The sequence below is a fragment of the Gopherus flavomarginatus genome, chromosome 14 (genome assembly GCF_025201925.1).
Source record: "Gopherus flavomarginatus isolate rGopFla2 chromosome 14, rGopFla2.mat.asm, whole genome shotgun sequence".
Taxonomy (NCBI): Eukaryota; Metazoa; Chordata; order Testudines; family Testudinidae; genus Gopherus; species Gopherus flavomarginatus.
Window position 1 is genome coordinate 22,248,584 of NC_066630.1, and position 24,297 is coordinate 22,272,880.

Consider the following 24,297-nt stretch of genomic DNA (forward strand, 5'->3'; position numbering starts at 1 on the left):
TTGTGTTACTGATAAAATCTTTGTCTTTACCCCATTTGTAGTTCTTTCTCATGAATCTATCTCTACTTTACATGTGAGTCCCAGGCACAGAATGAATCAGAGAAAGATGCAGACCAAAATATACAGTCCATCGATCAACCGCCCTTAACACACCTGGTACTAAAAAAATAAAAAGTGTGTGTGCGTGTGTGTTTAGTACCTGAACAAAATGGCGACATTAAAGTTCTGTTGAAATTAATGTGGTTATTCATAGTGCAAGGAGGAATGAAGAGCTTGACCTCTATCAGTGCAAAAGTGGAGTACAATGCTACCATTGTGACATGATCAGCATGTCTACACAAAGATCAGCGACTACACAAAGTTTAGGGCACCAGCAAATTGGGTCTAAAGTCAACATGGTGCTACCTTTATGTTCACAATAGAAAGTACATCTTTATATACTTTCTCCCATCATTGATCAACTTGTGCTGATTAGCCTTAAGTTATTTCAGATCCATTTAGCCTCCTCACTTCTGCCTATAGGCCTTTAAAGAAAAGACTGTCATTGGTGCCGTGGGTCAGAGAAGAGGTGAAGGGCAACAACCCACAGGTGTATTGTTCAGATTAGGGATGTAACAAGGTTATGGGTTGAATGACAAACAGTAGCTATTTTTAGGTGTTGAGCAATATGTACCGATGCTTAGACAAGAAAACCTTGCTTGATGTGTTTAAGCAATGCACATGTTGCTTATCTATTGCAACTCAGGGTATGTCTACATCTACAATTTTGCAGCGCTGGTTGTTACAGCTGTATTAGTACAGCTGTATAGGGCCAGCGCTGCAGAGTGGCCACACTTACAGCAACCAGCGCTGCAAGTGGTGTTAGATGTGGCCACACTGCAGCGCTGTTGGGCGGCTTCAAGGGGGGTTCGGGGAACGCGAGAGCAAACCGGGGAAGGAGACCAGCTTCGCCGCGGTTTGCTCTCGCGTTCCCCGAACCCCCCTGCAAACCGCAGGGATGGAGACCTGCTTGCTCGGGGGTTCGGGGAACGCGAGAGCAAACCGGGGAAGGAGACCAGCTTTGCCGCGGTTTGCTCTCGTGTTCCCCGAACCCCCCTGCAAACCGCAGGGAAGGAGACCTGCTTGCTCGGGGGTTCGGGGAACGCGAGAGCAAACCGGGGAAGGAGACCAGCTTCGCCACGGTTTGCTCTCGCGTTCCCCGAACCACCCTGCAAACCGCAGGGAAGGAGACCTGCTTGCTCGGGGGTTCGGGGAACGCAACAGCAAACCGGGGAAGGATACCAGCTTCGCTGCGGTTTGCTCTCGCGTTCCCTGAACCCCCCTGCAAACCGCAGGGAAGGAGACCTGCTTGCTCGGGGGTTCGGGGAACGCGACAGCAAACCGGGGAAGGAGACCTGCTTGATTACCAGAGGCTTCCTCAGGTATGCTGGGATACCTGCTTATTCCACTGAGGTCAAGAAAAGCGCTGGTAAGTGTCTACACTTGATTACCAGCGCTGGATCACCAGCGCTGGATCCTCTACACCCGAGACAAAACGGGAGTACGGCCAGCGCTGCAAACAGGGAGTTGCAGCGCTGGTGATGCCCTGCAGATGTGTACACCTCCTAAGTTGCAGCGCTGTAACCCCCTCACCAGCGCTGCAACTTTGTGATGTAGACAAGCCCTCAGAGTGCAGAGGTTTGCTGGGGCCCTGGGCCAGAGCAAGTGGGGGGCCCCACTCACTCCTTCTGCCTGTTGCCCCTCCCCCATTCCACCCCTTCTGCCCCTTCCCTGGGTCCTCCCCATTCCTCCCCACACTGCAGCCCTACAACTCCTTTTGCTCCTTTCCGCCCCCCACTGCGGCCCCAAGACTGGAGAAGCTCTGTCCCCGCGCCATGGCCCTGGGGCGCAGCAGGGAGTGAGAGCTCCTCCCGTTCCAGGGGCAGGAGGTGGATTTTTTCTGGGGCCTACCAGTTGGCCGGGGCCCCTGGGCACAGGCCCCGTTAGCCAAGTGGCTAATCTGCCACTAGGTGAGTGGCAGTGGTGTAACAGGCTAAAAGAGAGCAGCAAGCAGGGCGGGTGCAAGGCTGTTGCACGCCCTAGGCGAAACTTCCACCTTGCACCTCCACCTGAGCCCTGTGGCAGCCCTCCACCCTAAGGCACCCCCCCTCCCCCGCGGCAGCTCCCCACCCCCCACTGCCCTGAGGTGCCCCCGGCCCGGGGAGCCGTGCGACAGCTCCCCGTCCCAGCTCACCTCTGCTCCGCCTCCACCCCAATCACACCATCGCCGCTCCACTTCTCCCGCCTCCCAGGCTTGTGGCACCAATCAGCTGTTTGGTGCTGCAAGTCTGGGAAGGAGAGAAGCAGAGCAGAGTGGCGTGCTCAGGGAAGGAGGCAGAGCAGAGGTGAGTTGGGGAGTGGTTCCCCTGCATGTCACACCCCCCCTTACTTGCTGCAGGCAGCCCTCCCCACTCCCTCCGCCTAAATGCTGCCCCAGCAACCTCTGCCTAAATGCTGACAATGACTGGGGCCGCGGTCGCCACTGAAGGACCCGAAATGCTGCTCCCCAAATCCTAGCGCCCTGGGCAACCGCCTAGGTCACCTAATGGGTTGCACCGGCCCTGGCAGCAGGTTACAAAATCTGCATGGTACAAGGATCCAGCACCACTGTGCAAGTGGTATGGAAAGTCTGTGGTTGCTAATCCAGCAAAAGGTAGAGATGGGATAGAGCATCTGCCAGTGGGGAATCCTCTGGATCCCTGCCTGTAATTTAAAGGGACCCTCCCCTAGTGGAGAGCTATGGTGGTACAGCCGCTTGTCCTACCTTGAGGGAGAACATGTATCCAGGAGTAGTTAAGAGGGGGGAGCAGCTGCAAGCTGCACCCTACAAATGTGAATCAAGCCCCAGAACTGAATTCCAAATTGCATGCTTCTAAAACTATTATAAACCAAAACTGCGTAGGCTCCCTCTCAGTACCACTCTGGCGAGGAAATAATGATTCAGAAGTCTGCTTCCCAAAGCAGACCAATGCTTGTGCTGAGTCTCATCACAGCTTACAAAGTGGAAAATCATCCAGCAGGAATCTGGATATAATCTGTTCAAAAGTACAATAGAAAAATGCTATATTAGTAAATGTACCAAACAACATCTCCTCCCCCTGCCCCCTAAAACTCCCTAAGAGCAGAGAACCTGATAATGTGAGTTTGAACATGTTGCTGAAGGAAAACATAGTGAGTTAAAAATACTCAGGAACAATTTTTCTTCTCATTTGTATACTATGGAACTCTTTTTGGAGTAAGTTTAGTCTCTGGGTTAAAAGGCTGACGTACCCATTGCTAAGCCTTCTAAAGACATGAGGCATCTAACATTCCCTTTTCCTCAGAGGAGAGGGGAGTGATGGCTTTCCCGAATGGGGCTGTAGTTTGGGCAATGATGCAAAATTAATGAAGTATTCCTATGCCGCAGTTTGGTGGGAAGGGGAAGAAATAAGAATAAAAATGACACTGGAGGGAAAAATTTACCTTCTAAAGGTATGCAGCCACTACTGACCTGGCTACTGAGGTTCATTTTTTTCAACAGAAAATAGCTGTTCAACCAAAACAAAAGGTTTTGCGGGAAACTCTTATTGTGGTTGACATTTTACAATGTTTAAACCAAAAATTAGATTTTTTTTTCAGTAAAAAAATAATTTTTTATTACTAAAAATGATTTTGAAAAGCCTTTTATTTTTTATTTTGGCAAAAAAATGTTTGTGTGTGTGTGAATCTTAAAAAATATTTATAGTGAAAAATAATGCAAAGAGCTCTGAGATCCTCAGAAATGCAAAGTTTTATTTGTTGTTATTTTTAAATGGAGACCTATATATGTACATAACTATGAACTAAAGTAACAGTGACCAGGTTCAGAGTGCAGATCTGGGGAAACCTGCCTCAAGACCAGTCTGCCCAGAATCTGATATGAATTCTGCTGGCCTTAAACCATGCACAGATATGCCCAAATTGGATTTTGCATTTTGTTTGTTGCTTTAATACTCCTATAGCGATGAGAATAGTTTGGATGCGAGCTTTGCATTTCCCTCACTCCATTCCAGATATTACCTGGAGTGATGCAACAAATGCAAACTGTAGCCTCTCCATTGCGTTTGTTAACACAGAGTTTCTTATTAGAAGACAATGTAGCTTTTAAAAAAAATTCTTATTTTTTTAAATTTGCATTCTGTTTTTAACATCTAATAAAGAAATGTTTGATACAAAAATAAGAAATCACAACATCTCTTTTTAATGGCAATTCTTCGTTGCCTTTGGCTGAAGATGAACCGTAACTTGCCTTGAATAGCTCATCTCCTGGAAGAATCCACAGATGTGCGTGCAATATTGTATAAGTGCAAAACAGTATTTTTGCATGGCTAGTACAGACATGTTTGAAACCACAGTAATTAATGTAATCTTTTTTCGTTACCTGATTTCTAGCTAACACATTTAAGTGAGTGTGTGTGTGTATCCCTGCTGTATCACAGATTTGCTTTATAGTTCCTGTGTGATCTTGAGCACGTAACATATTTCTGCCTCTGTTTCCCAAAGCGGACTTTGCCAACTTCACAGGATTGTTGAGAGAATTACAGACATATTTGTAAAGCACATTGAGACCCTCAGATGGAAGGTGGTGCATACATGAAAACAATTATCATTGTCTGTGATTTAAAAAAAAAAGTTTGAGAAATCACACCTGGAAAATGACTAGGAGAACTTGCGTGCACCTTTCTATGAGAAGTCTCTTGCTGACCACTATTATTGTTTCTAAGTAATAGGTCGTAGTGCAGCTGCTATCTTGAAATGCATTTATTTTATTTTAAATATCACAGTATTACCTATTAAGCAATTTCCTTAGATTAATATTAAAAAAAACTTTAACAGTTTAAAATGTTGTTCTATGCCCAGAAAAAAAGTAGGCACTGCAAAAATATTTTTTTTCTTCTAATGTTAGTATAATATTGGGCTAGTGAAGTTCACAAAAATATTTTAGGTACATACCCAGCTGCGTATGTGAGACTGATACTGGTTAACCCAGTACCTGGAATGGGCGAAGAGAACATTTTTTTTCTCTTCCATTCTGCTCTACTGACCTTTTGCTTAGCTTTTTCCTAATGTCTTTTTCACTCTTGGTTGGGCTTTCTTGACAGTTAAGATGGCTTCTTTGTGAAGATACTGAGATAAACTAGGGTCATGCATTCATTCACATCACTAAAACCACTTAATCAGTTACTGCTTCTGTATGAAATACCCCTGATCTAATCAAGAAAACATCAAAACCCTGCAAAGCGCCCTTGTTAATCCTGTCACTTAGTACCTAGCCAGATTTTGAAAAATGTAATCTAATTTAAAAAAAAAAAACTTAATCTTCTTTCAGAATTATTCACACAAGTTAAAATGTATGCTTTGGCTGAAGATATAAATAATTTGCATACATTAGGAAACTAAGTGAAATGGTAACACAAGTTTAAAAACTGGATTGGAGCCTCCATTTTTTTATTATACTACAAAACAAATATATGTCTAATTTTTTATTAATGTTACCAACTCCCCCCAAACCTATACCAAAAATCTACTTTTAATAAATACATAATAGGAGGCAGGGGGCGAGAAATTCTAGACTAAAAGATCAAAGAGTGTGACTTCTGCATTCCAACCTTTAGTTTTTATAAATCCAACATGGCCCATGGACTGCAAATTCTCCAGTTACAATAAAAAAAAAAAGCAGCCATAGAGCAGAATGCACTTCTAAACAATTATTAATATATATATATATATATTCCATTTTAGAAGTGGTTGTAGGAAAAAAGCAAAAATAACAATGAGCAAATGCCAAGTGATCCTATTTTAACCCTAGCAGCATTTCAATAAAATGTAGACCTAATTTTGAATGTACTCTTTATTACTATATCACAGTTATAATATCAAAGTGCTCCTAAGGTGTAATTAAAGATTTACCTAGATTTATGAGACTTTATCATTATCAATAGGGTTAAAGAATGCCAAGGAGACCCATTGTGCAAAGATTTTGCTCAGCAGTTTCCACAGCAGTAAGGGCATTACAGAATTACTTCAGTGCTTTAGGAAAACTTGACTGTTAGGCACTAATATGAGGGACATTATTAGAAAGGGAACACTCTGGACACGTTAGTCAGGCCACCTCTGTGTCTTATGCTCTTCCCCAAAAGGGAAAGAAGAAAGGGGGAGTAAAAGGGAACTGGGGGGTAGAATTCTTAGGAGGTGTGAAATTAAATAGAAAATAATAATTATAATAATCAAATAATAACAATTAGTAAAAATCCTGCAAATAGATGTTGTCAGTCCTCAGAGGGATCCTGACAATCCAGCTCAGTGTGTTTCCTTAATAAAATTCTTATCCATGGTAATGTATCAATGCCCTTCAGTCTAAATATTATATAACTGAACATTCAAAATGCTGATGCTGAACACGGCAGGTTCCCAGACATTCTCTGCATTTATTCTAAGATTGGCTAGCATTTCCTGCTAACTAACTTACATGTCCCCTCCTGATGCAACCTAAACTTTGTTTGAAGTGGGAAGATAGGAGCCATTTTCACTGGCATTTCAAGACAGCATTCTGTCTCACCTTCCAGTTTAATCCTGTGATCAGATATGCTAACCTCACTTTGAATAGTAGCTTACTCCTCAAGCAATTCCACTGATTTTAATGGATCTACTCAAGCTGTAAGATACAATTTATTGTTAGGGTTTCACAATCTAGCCCTTACCAAGTCAACTGATCATAGCCACATTAATGCATTTAAGAAGTTATAGTATGGTTGGATTAGAAAAGTGATTCCTGTATTAATGGAAAACTCTTTGAGACTGGATAATGTATGCAATTATCTACTTTACTGTACATAGACCTCACTGGAAACATCTCAGCTCTCCTACGCACAGAATCTACATGGCCTAACAGTTTATCGAAGGCAAAGGCTGGAATTCCTACCTGAGTTTAATATAATACTAGATTCTGTACATGGACTGGAAGCACTAATTAGTTGTCTTGCCCTCTAATATTAGTCTTTTCCACTGTGGATCTCTGATCCTTTGGGCAAACATTTCAGTTTTTATTTGCTAAGGAAAGGTTCAATTCTCTGCATACATAGTATTATGGATGTCTGCTTCTTGTCACTCTCACTGAGACAAGGTAGAAAATCTAATATTTGTTGCACATAATTTGCTTCATTGTTACTGCAACTTACATTCTGTTCCTTCCCCTCTTTGAGAATTTAGGATTCAGATTGTAATGGAAATATTAAGTCATGGAAAAAGATTCTCATGAAGAAAAGCTGACTCCTTTTTTAGCTAGACTGTTGCTTTGAGGAAGCCAGATGGGGGAGGCTGGTGGCAGTGTAGAAAGCAATAACATTAATCTGCTGATTGGGTTGCTTTTCTGTAAGCAACTCATTTTTAGAATTGCTTTCAATAAAACCCTTACCTGTGTGCGTGTGTACATGTGTATGTGCATAAGTACATACAAAGAAACCTAGCTACTTAGCTACGGTAAAAGACTATTACAGTTGTAAATTCAAGCACTCAAAAATTTAAAAATGCCAGAATTTAAGTTACCCAAGCAATCTTAATTGTGCCCCCTTTGTGCATATATTATGATACAGTCTTTAACTATCTGATCACATTGTAGTTTTTTCCATAGGATTTCTGCCTCACTCAGTTAGCATGAGATGGACCGTGTTCTGGTAGTGCACTAGAGTTTGTACTGAATTATATTATTTCAGTTATAGGACCCCTATGTCGTTTGCTTTAGAATTTGAAATGTGGGTGGAACACAAGGCAGAGAACTGCTGTAAGAGAGGGGTTGATTTTGTGGTTAAGGCAGGTGAAAGCCACTCAAAGAACCCATTTCTATCCTTACCTTTGCAACAGATGTAAATCACTTAATCCAAAGTTTTGGCAGGTGGCCATTAATTGTACATTCCTTATTTTCTGGGTGCCCAACTTGAGACACCAACTTCCTGATCTGCACAAGTCCTGAGCATTAACAGTGGCAACTGAAATCAGCTGGAGCTGCTTAGATATCCACCAGCACGGGCAGTAACTCTGAATGCTCTGAAGACATGAGCACACAGTGCAAGTCAGGAGGCCCTGACTTATAACCCTGTCTGTGTCACTGCAGGGCCTGGGATAAGTCTCCCTGTCCCAGTTTCCCCATCTGAAAAATGGAGATAATTGTACTCTCCAATCTTACAGGGGAGGGGTGGAGATAATTCATTAATATCTGTGAGACATGCAGATCCTGTGCCGATGAGTGCCATAGAAAAGACCAAGAGGAACTAAGTAATTCTGTATTGAATGCAATAAAGAAAGCAGGGACCACACACTGAATGATGAGGATAAAAGTAAACACTGAATAGTTGGCTCATTCCTTGAGCACATCCAACTTGTGCACCAAGTGAGGCACAGTTTATGTGGAAAAATAGCATTTAATTAAATGGTTTTGCACAAAAGGACAGAATTAAAGGTGGATAGGCGTCCTAAACTATTGCATTTCCTAACTTTTAAATGCTTTGCAGACTAAATAATATTCTTTACCTGTGTGTGTGTGTGTGTGTGTGTGTGTTTAAGGAAAAAGATACAAACAAGTTCTATTTTGTGCAACTGAAACAACTCGCATCAAGAATAGGATTTGAACCTTGGTCCCTCAGAACAGACTTAACTGAGTTACAGGACTAGTTATGGTAGCTGGTACAGGAGAAGGCTATTGACTTGGAGGAGATGGGCTGCTGAGGCCATGCGCTGATTCTGAGACTCTTAGCTCTCTTGCTTGACCCTCTCCCTCCTCAGATTATGGAGGGAACTCTTTCCCTATGTTGGGCCGCCAGAGGTGGGGGATGGGACACTGGGATTGTATGCTGAGTCCAGAGGTATGGACTATATATCAGGGTAGTCCTCCTATTCCTCTCTTTCTTCCTCCCAGAGTTCCAGTCGTGTGTGTGTGCTGCTGCTGTTGCTGCTTTGTCAGTGGTATGGCCCTGGCTCTTTAGACATTTGTTTTCATTTATTTTGGCATGGTACCAACATTTTGCTGACAATACAAGTGACAGAAAGAAAACTGATTTTTTGTTTGAAGTTTATAACTCAGCCAAAGTTGAAAAGAATTTAACAAGACAAAAAAGATACTTCTGTAGGCCCAGGACTTTTCTCCTTGTCAAATTTCAAGGAATTGCTGCAAACAGTTAATTTGTGGGATCATCTCAGTTAAAATAAAAGTTGCATGAATCTTTTATAATAAAGCAGTAAATAAAGTAAGAAAGTGTAAATATAACCTAAATTACCACCAGCTTCCCCAGGAGCAAAGTTTAAAGTAAGAGTAGACTGGATTCTTGCAGTTTAAAAAATTAAGTCAATACAATGTTTTGCTTCTTCAGTTCCCAAACTCAGAGTTAGTGTGCCTGCTGATACAATAAATAAATCTTCAAGTATTCTAAGCATCTAACCCTTTAGAAGACTGAAGACCTGAAATGACTCCAATAATAAAAAGCCAACTTGCAAAGTATTGTCAAGTATAAGGAGCAATGGGAGTGTAGTCAGAAGAGAAAGTCCTGCAAGGACAAGTACAGAGGAAAAAAAATTTTTTTTTTATTTTTTTCTCTCTATATAATCACTCTAAATCCATGTGAGAGGAATGTTTTACCATTTACAAGTATTATCTCACATACTATGCCTTAAAGAAGAGATATACATGAAAACTTAAGCCATGTCTTTTCCTTCAGCAGCTAGAATTCAAACAAGACAGCTTTCCAACAGTGTACAGCAGCTTCTAATACATTGCACTGTGAAGGGATAAAAGTCTTAATATAACAATGTATCTAAACTAAATCCCGTCATTTGGTTTCTTTCACAGCTGCAAAATCATGGCAGCCCTGAATTGGCCACGCAGCTGCTTCTACAAAAACCATTTAGTAACAACAATAATAAAATTCTCCTCTCCGTTAAGAAACCGTATATATGAAAGAGTCTCACAATGTCATCTCCTTCACTCCTCTGTGAAATACTGTCTTTGACTTCTAAACTTAAACAGCAGCACTTCCCTAAGTGAGGGAAAACACCAGCATGGCTATGTAGCTGCAAAAGGCTGGCTTGCTGGGTAGCCATCACACAGGGTGAACTAAAATAGTCCGGACCAGTCCTACTGAAAGCATCATTGCACACTGGAGAGTCAAAGAAACAAATTAAAATGGGCCATAATCATGCACCAGCATGAAATGCCCTGGGGAATTTCCCCAGCACAGAGCACCCCTCACCAAGTGCTGCCCCCACAGAAATCGCTTGGAACAGCACGTGTTCCCAGGTGGATTGAGAACAGGTTGGAGGTGGGAGGGTAACACTGCAGCAGAAAGCAGCACAGCTAGTTCAGTCCTGTTCCCCAGAAACATTTTGGCTGTTGCAAAGCCCAGAGGTACCATGACACCCAGCATACAATTTAGGAAAGCCCTTGCTTGTGGCATAGGCCAAATCCAACTCTGGTGACCAGATGTCCTGATTTTATAGGGACAGTCCTGATTTTTGGGTCTTTTTCTTATAGAGGCTCATATTACCCCCCACCTCCATCCCGATTTTTCACATTTGCTGTCTGGTCACTCTAAACCCAATCCAGAAGCCCTGGGATCAGAGAGGTGCATGTATTAGCACTGATACAGGGGTGAATTAGGCCCTCCTAGAGGAAGTCTGCTCTCTGGTGCCTGATGACCTTACAAACAGCAGATACCTGAGGGTTAAGGTTGTTCTAAAATAGATTCTATACACTGGGGGAGTTGTTTGGGGGCTGGAAGGTGAGGATGAGAAGTGTGAACATAATGCAGAAGGTGAGAAGTCTGTGAAGTGATTCAAAGAGGAGCATGACCTGGGTAGAAGAGCTAGAGAGGTGGAGGATTTTAGCTGCAGAATTTTGTGTTAATTGTAGTAATAATGAAAGCATCTATGGTATTTCATAATAGTAATAGCACAGTGTGAAAACTAGGGCAAGCAGGACTAACCTATTGCTGTACTACTCAGTTTCTTAAATGCTGATAAGTGTTTTTAATTCCATTCTATCCAGGTTAGTTATAAGCTCAGTGATATCAGACTGTAGCGAATCACATGGCCAGCCCTGTCATCTCTCACCTTAATGAGCATTGAAAGCGAATAACTAGAAATTCTACTCAGTAGTCTGCAGAGCAGTTCATTATATAAGTTCTACATATAGTTAAATTAGTAGCCTAGTTGACAAGAAGGTGACATAGCTCAACTTATTTTTTAAATTGCTTAACTTTATCACTCTATCGAACAGATTGTTCAAGTATTTATGGAGCAGTGTGAGACATCCAATGTGACCTGTAATTAAAGTAAAAATGGTCAGATAAAGTGACACGATCAAGTCGTTTAAAAATTAGTTGACCTCTGATTGTCATCAAACAAAGGTTCAGGCTTGACCCACTAAATCTCATCTATTATATGTATTATATCAGAAGCCTCATTAAAAGACATGGCTTCTGCTGCCCTCCATTTACTAACATGTTGTTGAGTCCCACCAAGGAGACATCAGACTTGTAAATATAGGAGGGACCTAGTTGCTATCAAAAGTTTCTTGTTCCTGAAGGGTGTGGACGCTAAACTTCACTTCAGCAGAATGTAGGGGATTAGGTAAGTGTACTAAGGACCTGATCCAAAGCCCTTTGTTTTCCACAGAAAGACTTCCATTGGCTTTAATGGGGTTTGAACCAGACTCTAAATGGATAGGGAAGGCCTGTCTATATGTGCATATCCCTACCTCTCTAGAGCAGAGCAGATAACAGTTTATCATATTTCCTGCCAATGAACAGAATTATCTGTTCTTAAACTCAAAGATAATCATATCTGAGTAACCAGGGAGAAGAATGCATCCTGTTGGTGGTGTTTGGGAAGTGCCACCTTTTATCATAGTTGCCAAGTGGTACTTGCTCACATTTAGTGTTCGTTAGTGGTATTTGGCAAAGGTCCTGTTGCAAGACCAATGACTTGCAGAAAACATTGAATGCTGCTGCCACCCTTCTAATTGAGTAGGGACTGTACTCAGACATTTCTATGTCTGCATCTCTTATCTAAGATCTAATCCAAGCTTCATAATGTTAGTTCTGAGTGATGTATGGAGGCCTGCAGCTGTGACAATGAGTGTATCTACATCAACCTTGCTGTTAACAGAGTTTCAATGTACTTTTTTACACAGGTGCAGAGTTATACTGTGGGATTGTGCTGGCCATTTGATAAAGCATTGTAGATTTACTATCCAAAAGAGTTTTGGGTTTCCCTGTAAAGCTGTATCTGTATCACTGAGGATTTTTGTATATATAAGGTTTACAATTTTTTGATAGAAGCAATTCACACACTGGTGGGTCAGGGTCATCCTAAACTGCATGCCTGTCAAGTAGCCACATCCATAAGGCTGCAAGAGGAGTTGTTTAATTATGCAAAGTGATTTTGTAGAACATCAATATCACAGTATTTAGATTAGCTGGTTTGGCTGGGGAAGCTACCCTGACTAGCACATGGAATCACGTGGTTCCAGTTAATCCACTGGAAGAAAACGCAAAGCAGAATCAGAGGTTTTAACAGAGAAAGCAGACTGACCCTCTGCCAGCCTAGTGTCCATAATCTTAGCCTCTAAAAAGGCATTTTTCTCACCTTTACAGGAAAACATCCTATAAATCCTGTTGTATGATTTATTGGTTGCATTTTCCAACCTGAAAAGTCTGCTGTTGAAAGCCTCTCTTTCACACAGGTTCACTCAATATCGGGGAATCCTTCATTACCAACAGAACTGTCTGTTTCCACTGCGTCTCTGTGAGGCTTGGCAGGCCAATGCAATAAAATCATCAGTCACTGGCTGGTCCTTCAGTACCTTTGGCAAAACTTTCCAATGTTCTGGGAAGGGAAGTGAGAAATAGGTAGAGGAACTGAGGACAAATTCGGGTAATAAAGAGGCATCCAGAAATCAGTGCTTCGGAACCTTATGAAAAATGTTAGTTATATGTTCATGTTCCCCATAAGTACTTCAACCTAGGGAATGACTTGGCCCCAGAACATTCCCTCTGATAAGATCTTGGGCTAATTAAGCTGTTAGCCATTGAATTCTATCACAGGAATCTGTTGACTAGCTAGACTTGTACTCCTTTCTCTGGCATAACTGTAGCTTGCCTGGCCCAACCAGAGTAGTTAGCACATGGAGGGAAGGATCTTTGGGAATGAGTGAGGCAGGGAAGAAGAGACACCGTATACCCTACTCCTTGCTGTGCACATCACAATAACAGATTGTGCCCGAAGGGCATCTTGACATACCACTGAAATTAATAGTACTGTGTGAAGTCTCTGCAGCCCTCCTCAGGGATTATTATATCCTGGTATGCAAGGGTTTTTGAAAGGATCTTTGGGCTGCTTTTGAGAAGGGGCTAGTTTGAGTAGGGGAGAGCTTTCCATCACTGAAAGGTGGCATGGAAAATTGAATTCAACAGCTCACCTTAATTGAGTCAGATGGTGCCTGCCATGCACTAAAACTTCAAATTTGATCTGGTCAGCATGGCTGTGCACTGCAGAGGTAGTTTGATGTTGGATTTATCCTGCCATGGGAACTGTCTTCATCAATGAAACAGTCTGCGAGTCTCATGGACTGTGGCAGGCTGGAACTCCAAACTCAAATAGGTAGCTGGGAAGAGGAGACAGATAGGATCCTACTAGTCAGCTACTAGCTACTCTTCCTTCCACTCCTTTTCAAAACTTGATTTTGTTGTGTACAAATCCATGCAGGGGTGGAAAAGCAAATACATGCATCAACCCCAGGTTGGTACACAATGTATTTTTGGGCTTGGCAGGGCAAGGTCCCTTTTATGGTAAGTGAACTTTGTAAAGTCAATCTGCCTGGCTCCCTGTACAGTCATGATAAAATTTTTAAAAGAAGAAGTTCAATGCTTCAGTGCGATTTAGCTGTACCTGTCTAAACTTTGTAAGCTTGACATGTCCGCATCAGAATATGACACATCCTCATCAGAATGATATGTGAAGCCTGGGACATTTCAGGCATGCTGTTTAACCACATTGGTACAGTTAGTCTTAAAATGCTGTTTTAATATTTTAGTTTTCAGTATCATTCAGAGAACAGCATGCATACAATGACTTTACATATAGGGAGAACGGCAAAGAATCCATGTAAAGCAGGGACATGATGGGGCCACATGTTTCTAGCATCTACCCAGATAATCTAGAAGGAGCCAGATGACAGGAGGAAGAGAGAAGGATCATTTGGACAGGTTGATTTCACACATGCAAAACTCATTCTCTGCATGTGCAGTGTTAGTGTGCACAGGCGTTAGTGCCCCAGAAGTGTGCATGCATGTGCCTCTGTGCTTGGCTTAGCACATGCACAAGTTGAGTCCCAGCTGAACAGAACTTTTTAATTCCAAACCTGGAAAACAATGTGCATTAATAGTAAGATGAAGAAACTGGTGGAGGGAAGGGAAATGACTGTTTGTCCATTACTTGAAGTGAAGCATTTGGGAGGATAAAAATGATGGTTTTCCCCCCTCTTTTGAGTTTCGCCTAGGACTTTTCATGGTGGGTCACTCCGGTAATCCATCTAGGTCAGTATTTTGCAGATAGGATTGTAATTCTGGACAAAATAGGAAGAGCAAGTGTCCAAAGAGAAATATATCATAGTATAGCTGATCTTGAATGGTACCTCCCAGGAGTATCTGAGTGAGTCTGTATTCATGAGATTTCCAATCTAGTATGGTTGATCCAAGAAAATGAGATAATTCGTATAGAAGGACATTTCCCCTTCACTTGATCCCATGCAGTTTTGCTTTAAAACCGCTTTGCAATATTCTGCTTGCCTAATACCTCACCCTCAACGATTGAGTATTTTTGTGTGAATCCTGAGGCTTCCCCTCCCTCTCTCCAATGTCATCTGACATCATGGCAAAGGATGAAAGCCAGAAGAGTTGTGATAATCTAGTCTCGTCTATAACACAGGCCTTAGAACTTCCCCAAAATAATTCCTAGAGCAGATCTGTTAGAAAAACATCCAATCTTGATTTAAAATTGTGGGTGAATAGCTTTGGCATTTGGGCTAGTCTATGTTCATGATGGTTTTTCAGGGCTTCTTTTGAAACATCAGAAGGGAACAGAAGTTCACAAAGAGTATTTCTGCTTTTTTTAACAAACTGTTCGATAGCATATGCACCACTTAATATGGCATATGCTAACTTCACTGTTCTTAAATGATTAGCAGAGTAAATAGACATATATAATGGGAATGATCTGTCAGCAGATAAGTTACTAGTGTCCTGAGGCTGCAGTAAGGTACATACTGTTCTCGCTCTTTTTCATCAACGTCCTCCTTTGTTGTTGCTTTTGTTTCTATTGTTTTGTATTGTATTGTTGAAAAATAAAATCTCTAATGTCACAATAACCATTCTAACCTGCATTTTTGCCCTCACAAACTGTACAGCCTAATAGTTTCTAAGTGTAAGGTGGCATTACAGATATGAAAAGTAAAAGGATTTCATGAACTACAAAATATATAGCACAGTAACTACAGGAGTCCAATTCTAAGAAGATGGTATTATAGTAAGCTATGGTATATCCAAAGGTTTGTATGTGAGTGCAATTGGACCGGGCTGTTGCAGAATTGGAGTGGTGAGCAGGGGTCCTGGAGCTGGTGTGGATGGAGAAGCAGAGCCCACAAATGCTTGGTCCTGCAGATCCCAGGGATCCATGTGGCACATGGACAAATGGCAGGTCTGAGGTCTAATCCCCTGCTTTTTCTATGGAGGGAAGTAAACCCTGCTTCCCCAATGGAAGAATTTAAAGAAGACTCTGTGAGGAGAATGTTGCAGAGTTCTCTGCCATGTTCCCCTTCCATAAGCCTTTCTACAGGGATGGAGGCAACCCCAGTGTTAAGAGTTAGAATTAGAGCTTTTGGTCTTGTCCAAACCACTGGAGCAATGATACTGAAGTGCGAATGTTAAAACAGATATTGGGAGCAGTTATTGTACAGTAAACAAAAGCCACATCTCACTATGTAAAGTGACTACACCGAGTGAACTAATGGACGTGAACATAGCAGAAACCACAAAAATAAACTGAATTTGGGAAATATATTACTCTCCCAAAACTTGTGGTGCTTCCCTTAACACTTCCATTAATAGGAGTTCTATGCCTGCACAGGAGTTCTATATGTTCATTGTTTGTGAAGGATTTACTTTGCTCTGTGGCAAATTTAGCTCTAAGTTTCATTAGAAAAATTCAGCTCAGACAGCAATGCCCAACCCTCCTTCCCACCCTTGAAGAATTCCATTTCTGAAGGTGGATTTGCAGGGTCTGAGACATTTTGCAGGTGGGCCTCTGAGATCTTAGGCATAACTCTTCATATACAACTGTTATTCTTAGTTACTGCTCTGTGGACAGCTTTCCTAAGAGACATAATCTAAACAGTTTCCTTTAAACCAATCGGTCTATCTAAAATATTGTAAAAACATCCATGACAGCTCTAGATAGATTATTTTAGATATAGTAGGTAAACTTAGTTGTTTTCAACTGATACATGGGACATATTTCTTCACAATTTTGATAACCTTTATGCACATAGCAGTTAACAGCTGAAAACAATTTTTTTCCTTAAAGCATATCATCAAAATACAAAACCCTTCATGCAATAGGACAAAGGCATTAGGGACCAAGGCTTCTTGTTACTCTCTGCATGAAGCTGACCTTGTCTGTATTCTATAATGGAAGTTTTCTACATCATTCCAGCTTTGGGCCTCTCCTGAGCAAATGCTGCCAATCACAAACAATTGTGCCAAATAGTATACCAGCGTTGTTATGTAGACAAATGTCCACTATAGACAAACATGAGATCATCAACCTTAACCCTAATAGGATTTCGAATTTGTGTTCTTTCTGGAGGAAAGGCAAGTGCATAAGCCTACAGAGTGCTTTTGTTTTCACAGCAGCATTTAGTGATTTAGTAGGGATTTTGTACTCTGCCAAACATAAAAGAAATGAGGATGTTTTATGGGTTCTTCAGAGTTTTGCAGACAACAGTGGATTCTGTACACATTGGGCCAAGTCCTGTGCACAATATTTAGGTAAACTCCCATACACTTTGATGGAAGTTTGCCCGGGTCAAGTCCTCAAGTTATGGCCCAGTAAGTTTGCTTGATCATTATTTTGACTTACTATATAATTTCTGTATCTTTACATTCTTGCTTGTATTAGTTCTGTTTTAATGACAAAATGTAAGGGGAACTGGATATCTTAAGGGGCTGGTTATGGGATACAGAGCCTTTCACAATTTTAAATCTTAAGTTTAAATCCCGCTCACATCTCTAGTAATTGATGGGACGTTTGCAATTCTATGGTGAAAATGGGGAAACCTTTATTCACCTCCTGTGAGGCCATAGCATAAGATTTCAGCAATTATTTCTACAGCAGTTGGTCAGACTCAGGATGTCACTTTTGCCCTGCCACTCTACCTTTCTCCCTTATCACTTCATCAGCTGTAGATCATCAGAATACTATACTGATCTCTGACAGCTAAGCCAGTGAGAGAGACAGCATTTAGCAGCCAATGGTTGTGGGCAAACTCCGAAGTCCCAAAATTGATAAGTAGTGTTCTTCCTCATTCAGAACCCTTTGGACTTCCTCAGCTTCCCGAGGGTCAACATCAAAACAGGTCCTTTTCCCCAGAAGGAAAAGTACACCCTGAGTTCTCAATGCAGGAAGTAATGTTTGATCCATTACCTTCAATTCTATCCTCAAAATCGTAACCAATTTCCAATCAACAATATCAGCTGAGCCAGGCACCAGCAGAGATAGTCCCACAGTTGACATGGTGGCTATTAAAACTGGTGTTAGTACACAGGAATCATCACCAATCTGAATGCTGTCTAGTCTTGTCTGGTCAGGTTCTTATACCATGTTTATCACCGTGGTATCATAGCACTGATGTCACCCACAAGATTCAGGCTGTATACTTTAAAAAAAATCCAACCATTTTTTCCAAATATTTGAAATTCCTCCTCCCACAAAAAAACAACATTGTTTCAAAACAAGAGCCAAACTCCACTTCTGGTTGTGGTATGGGCAGTGCCCACTGAATTCAAGAGAAGCTGTGGCCACTTATTTTGGGGCAGGATTCTGGCTGATTTCTTTTTCTTTTTCAAGTCTAGCTGCCTAATATGTAAGTAATCCTTACAGAAAAGGGTTTATAATGGAAATATTGGCAAATACTAGTGTTACCAGGGTGAGTTAGAACGTTCTCATCTGACTACGGGCTTCTTTCCAAAGCCAGAGTAAATACATTTCATATACCCTCTTTCTTTTAAAACATTTGAAGTAGTTCTGAGAGTGGAAGGCTAATGGCATTGACTAAGGCCAAGTATAATGCAGACAGTTGATGTCTCCATAGAACTTTCCCAATGTAACATAGTGCAGATCTGTAATAATGGCGGTTTCCCAACAGCTCATAAACCATTAGCATGATGATATTTTTTTTCAAATCATGAAAATTTTCTAATTTTGATCTTTTATATTAAGTTACTCTTCTAAAGAATTTTTGCTGTTCAAAACTAGTTGATTTCTCTATGTAAGGGTTTCAGTGTAATTAAACTGATTGCTGAAAAAGACATCATTCTTCTTTTAATAAGGCAATTTACATATTCAATAACTTTAGATTCACTTGTTGAAAGACAGTTTGAAAGTTTATTTGTCTGTTCTTTCACTCAAATGTTTTCAGGGTTTCTTGTCATGTTTCCATTAACACTATTATAAATGAAATCAAAATATAAGGGAATGAAGTTACAAGATATAAGTTATTTTTGTTGGTTATCAAAACAAGTTACAGTAGGGCCTAAACCTGCCACCAGTCAGGTCAGAGGGAATTTTGCCATTGACTTCCATAAGAATAGATTCTGACTCTAATAATTATAGCAACAAATAGTTTTAGAGTGATATGGGAAGGTAGTGTTTTGCAGAGAGAATCAATGAGACTGAGTCATTATACAGTTCTTCAGATCACATACTCCATTATAGGTGTGACTGAACAAATGCAGAGGATAAGCTTTATGTTTTTAAATGCTTGTTATCAGAGCTCCTTTTTCTAATGATATCTTTGGTTTAATTTTAAAATATACCATGATTTGATTTCTGGAAGGATTTTTACCAAGGAGAAATTATTGCATTTGTTCTTATTGCTAAAGCAAGACTCAACGGTAGGCAAGTGTATACAGTAGAACCCCATTTACTGGGACACTGGAATGACCTATTTGTCCTGGTTGTGCAGTTCTGATCAAAGCTATTTGCACTAAATAACTTACTCCATGAATTTTAGTTCTTTTTTTTGGTGTGCAGATGGTCCACAAATAGTGTTTGATCTTTATAGATGTTTGTTATTCAAAATCAGTTGACAAATGTTTTATGCTAAGAATTTCAGCCTATGCAATATGAACTCTTGTTTTATGAATTAGGCACTACAACTATTTGCTATTGGTAACTTGCACTTTGATAGATCTCTGGAGTCACATAGTATTGTCTCTGCTACTTTGATTGTCTGACTGCAAGCTTTATAAGCACAGGAAGGGCTTAGGTAAGCTTTTTGAAGATTCCCATGGATTTGAACATTCACACAAATAGATATTTCCATGAGTATGGATAGCTCTTCCAGCATGAAAACTCAAGTGTATATATTTTAATCATTCAGGGTAAAATTCACACCTATGCAGAGGCCCAACACAAGGCCCATGGACCACTTAAGTTCAGTTTGGACTTCAGTGAAATTTAAATGGAGTAAAAACTTTCTCTGGCCCTGTACCTTGTGCAGCACCTCCGTCTTTCTAAATGGAGGAATTTATAATTCATGTGAAATTTCCTCTAATGAACAAATTAGGGGGAAAGTGAGTAAAAGAGGTTGTACATTTTGTCAAAGTGAATTTGAATGCACAAGTGAATAATTTTAAGGTTCTTTACAATGAAATAAAAGACTAAACTAATATTTATTGAATTACATATTAAATTCATCTCTATTTTTTCTTATTTGGCAACTTCTTTATTAAAAGAACAGAGATTAGAATTTCACATCCATCTAACACCTGGTTAACCACTTAACCCCTTGGCACTGGCCAAATGCATCCCTGTTAAACAGAATTTTTGTTACTACCATCCCAATTAAGTAGCAGACATTGCTATTCACTAACATTAACCTAAATTAGTTTCTTGGGAGGTGCCTTAATAAAGCAACCATCCCAATTAAGCCCATCCTCATTAAATGGTACAATATTACTGTTTTATTGTAATTGAAGAAAGGCTCATAGTCCCACTTCACACAGTTTAGCTACGGAAATATTAATAAAAAACAGTCCCAACTAATATATTACTGCTGACTCAATATCTAACAAGAATGACCCATAAACTGTGGCACTTGTATATAATCAGAGGCATCTTACTTTACTTTTGCGAACTACTGCAATACAGTAGAATTTTGCCTTGTTGTGATGTCCTTGTTCTTCTCTGTTGACATAATCATATTTAGTCTGTACAAAAAAAGTGTTGAAAAAAACATTGACATTGCTGACTTAGGCTCCTTGGAGCTTTTTGGAGGTGATGACTATGATGAGCTGGAATCATGTGAGCTTGTGGTGTTTTCAGTTTCCCAAATGTAATTGAGTTGCTTTGCTAACTCTAATTTTTAGCTTTAGCTCCAGTTGTTTCCTAATACAATCCTGAAAGGGTGAATTTGGACAATCTCATCTTGGCCATTTTGAGCACATATGCTAGAACTAAGTCTTTTTGGCTCAGCTGCTACAGAATCTAATGAAAATGACAGATAATGCAGAGCGCTGTGTGCCTGCCAAAAAAGAGGATATTTCCCATGAGATAGCACCTGGTAATGCAGAAATAGACACTATAGATTTGTGATTGGCTGGTACTTACCAGTATTCATATCTAGTCAGTATTATCAACCACACAAGATCACATCTTGGATAATAACAGCAACAATGGCATGCATAAAAAATTACTGCAGCAAAAAAGGGGGAAAAATAGATCAATTATGTCAATTATATGGTAGCACTTTTTTCTCTCACAGTTTCAACACTGAGAAAAGGTGGCATCTATCTCTGATCTAATTATTCACATGCTTATTCGTTTTTTTCTTTCACTTTTCTCTTTTTTACACACACATAAAAGATCTTCCTTTTTAAAATATACTGTAGAATCAAACATGCATACATTCTGTATGTGACTTACATTTTAGCAGCTGAATAGTTGGCTACTTGAATCTAAAGCATAAAAAGAAAATCTAGTGTTGGCTTTCTCTAAAGGGATATATATTGAGATGACCTTACCTGAGAGCAAAAATGCCATCAGCCCCAAAAAATGTCATAAATTAAACTGCTATTTAAACCCCAGTTCTAGTAAAAGGTCCAGGTTTCCAAGGTGCCCCTAATGGATCTCCGTTCAGTGATAGCAGAGCTGTCCTGTGAGGAAATGCAGTCACAAAACTCTACAAACGCAATGTCAAAGGAAATAGTATTTTATTTCCTTTTATTTGCACCCTTTATATAAAAATTTGAGTAGGTCTGGGTAACTTCTTTCTAGGCTGAATTTAGCTTACTTAAGATAAGATAATGAACAAGGTGATTTTGAAAAAGAAATACAAAATCATTAAGCAGATCTGTAGAATTTTTACCGAATCTTTTCAATTAGATTCAGGCAGTGGCAGATGTTAACTCATTTTGGCACACCCAAGCTATGAGGGTCTTAGGCTGATTCCCTTTTTTAAAGAAACTTGATGAATCTCCCATTTAGTATTTTGCATGAAAAAATATGTTGTTGTGTAAAAACAGATCAGACGGGGTCTTCATTTGCTGATTAATGGGTCAAGCCTGTGTTTTGATATCACAAGGGGTTTTTAATGTAAGCAAGTGATAATAGGATCACAGAGACAACAAGCTAGGGCTTAGTGCTGCTGTTGAACTCTGTGGTATTTCTATGGGGTCGCTGGATATTTTCTCACTGTAGTCCAGCTGCACTATGTCAGAATTCACATCCTTCATATATTTTAATGTAGGGTAAAACATTAACCAGCCCCAGCAGACCTGGTGGGCAGCTGAGCTAATGTAATAATCTGGGGGCTTATTTCTCTTAAGATAAAGCAGAATCAAATGAAACACACACACACTAGGTGTTTAAAAAATGTTTGCATTTTAAAAGTCCTGCATTTATCAACAGGGAGATTGTGGCACGATGTAGGATTTAAGATTCTTCTCTCATGTTGTTTTCCTTTCTATCCAAAACCATTGAATGCTAACTAATATCCCTGGACTCTATCTTGCTCATTCCTCCCGACCTCATCGGCCATCATGAGCAGGGTACTATTTGTTTGCATTGAGCAACTGAACAGATGCCTCCATGATGACACTGTCTGCCTCTGTACTGGAAGGGAATTTCTGCTGGCTCATAACATTTCCTGAAAGAGCTGTCTCTTTAAGGAGTTATCTCATATTTTCAGAAATTGACTGTGAAAATTCTAAGTAATGGTGTGACATGATCACACTCACTTTCCGTAGTTAATCCTTCACTAGGGGTCAGACGCTTTCCCTGCTCAATGACTCATTTGATTGTCATCTACCTTGCACAAAAAACTACGAAGCCCCAAGCACTGTCTGGTAAGGATGACAAGCAGTCACAGTGCTGAGCTCTGTGCAGGAATAACTGAGTTAGAAAAAAGCTGCTGGCACTGTAATAAAGCGTTTAATGGACAGACAGCCTCTTTTACCTTCCTTGGGGTAACACTAAATCCCTTTTTATTGTAGTTTGCACAGATGTTAGTGAGTTATCCATTTCTCTAATCATACTAGAAGTTGGCACATCCATCTTAAGTAAGAAGACCAGCCCACTCTGTTTTAGAGAGTCCTTTTTCTAATAAACTTGTGTCACTTTCAGGTCAGTTTTACCAATACAAATAAAATTCAAACAAATAAAAAGTATATTGTCTCATGATGAGATGTATGTAATCATGCCCCTTAGGTCAGTTTAAATTTACAGAGGGAGTTACACTCTGTATAACCCTTGCTGCAGTCTGGATTCTCCTCATGTTTCAACTGCACCTCTTCCCCTCCTGCCCCCCAAATAACAAAACAAAATACCTCCAATATTTAGACAACATACTGCCCTTCAATGGGGTTCTCATTGTTGGAGCTGGACATTGAACATTCATTTTATTTCACAATTTTTTGTATATAAATGCAGCATCTTGTTCTGGGAACAATCTCGCCCCTCCTCCCATCTGTAAATCTTCGTGAATGGAATCCACTTGTTTTGTTTAATTCCTCTCCAAAGTGAAGCTAACGGGCTCATATACAGAATATGTATATTTGTTGTATTCTTTTGCATGGAGTTAAAGTAATTGTATCCCTTTGTTGAAGACTTTATTTATCTTCAGATATTTACTCTGAAATGCAACCTTTTTACTAATGAAATAAAATAAAAGCATCAGTTGGGGAAAAAACAGATTGTACACAACAAGATGCTACATGCTTCAACTTTCTAGCATGTTTGCAAAGGTCAGCTAAAGTTCAGGGAGGGATAAATGATTGCTAGTTTGAGGGGGTCCATGGTAAGCCTTGTTCTTGCACTGAGTTGATGGGTTCACAGCGGTGGCTGAATTTTGATAGATTGGCAGACACTGAAAGGAAATGCTAAATCTGCCAAAGAGACTCTAACTTCTGTTTCTAGGGGCAAAGGGTAAGAGACAAGGGGTACTGTTCAAGGGCAGGACATCATATGACCTGATCAACAATGCTACCAGTGTTGTTTGTTTGGAGCATTGCCTTGTTATACCTGGCTTCTTAACAAAAGACCTTACCAGCAGGGTGGGCTATCAAAATAAACATGAAAGGTTCAGGGGTTGATGCTAGTCCTTTGTGTATGTAAATTTACAGCTCTCTGGGGTCTCACTGTAAATGAGAAGGCCTGTCTCTGTTTTGTTTCCTGGTAAAATACTTTTAATAAATAAATCAAAGACTATGGAACATTAACTATTTCTCACCAAAATGGAAAGAGAAAGATCAGGCAGTAATTTTTTAAACGATGTCCCCAGACGTAACTTTAAAAAAAAAGAAAAGAGCTGTGATCTTCCAAATACCCAAACCAAGTTATATTGGCAATCTTGAAACACACATCAACACACACACACACACACACACACACACACCCTCTCCCAGGTTGCCTTTTTTTATA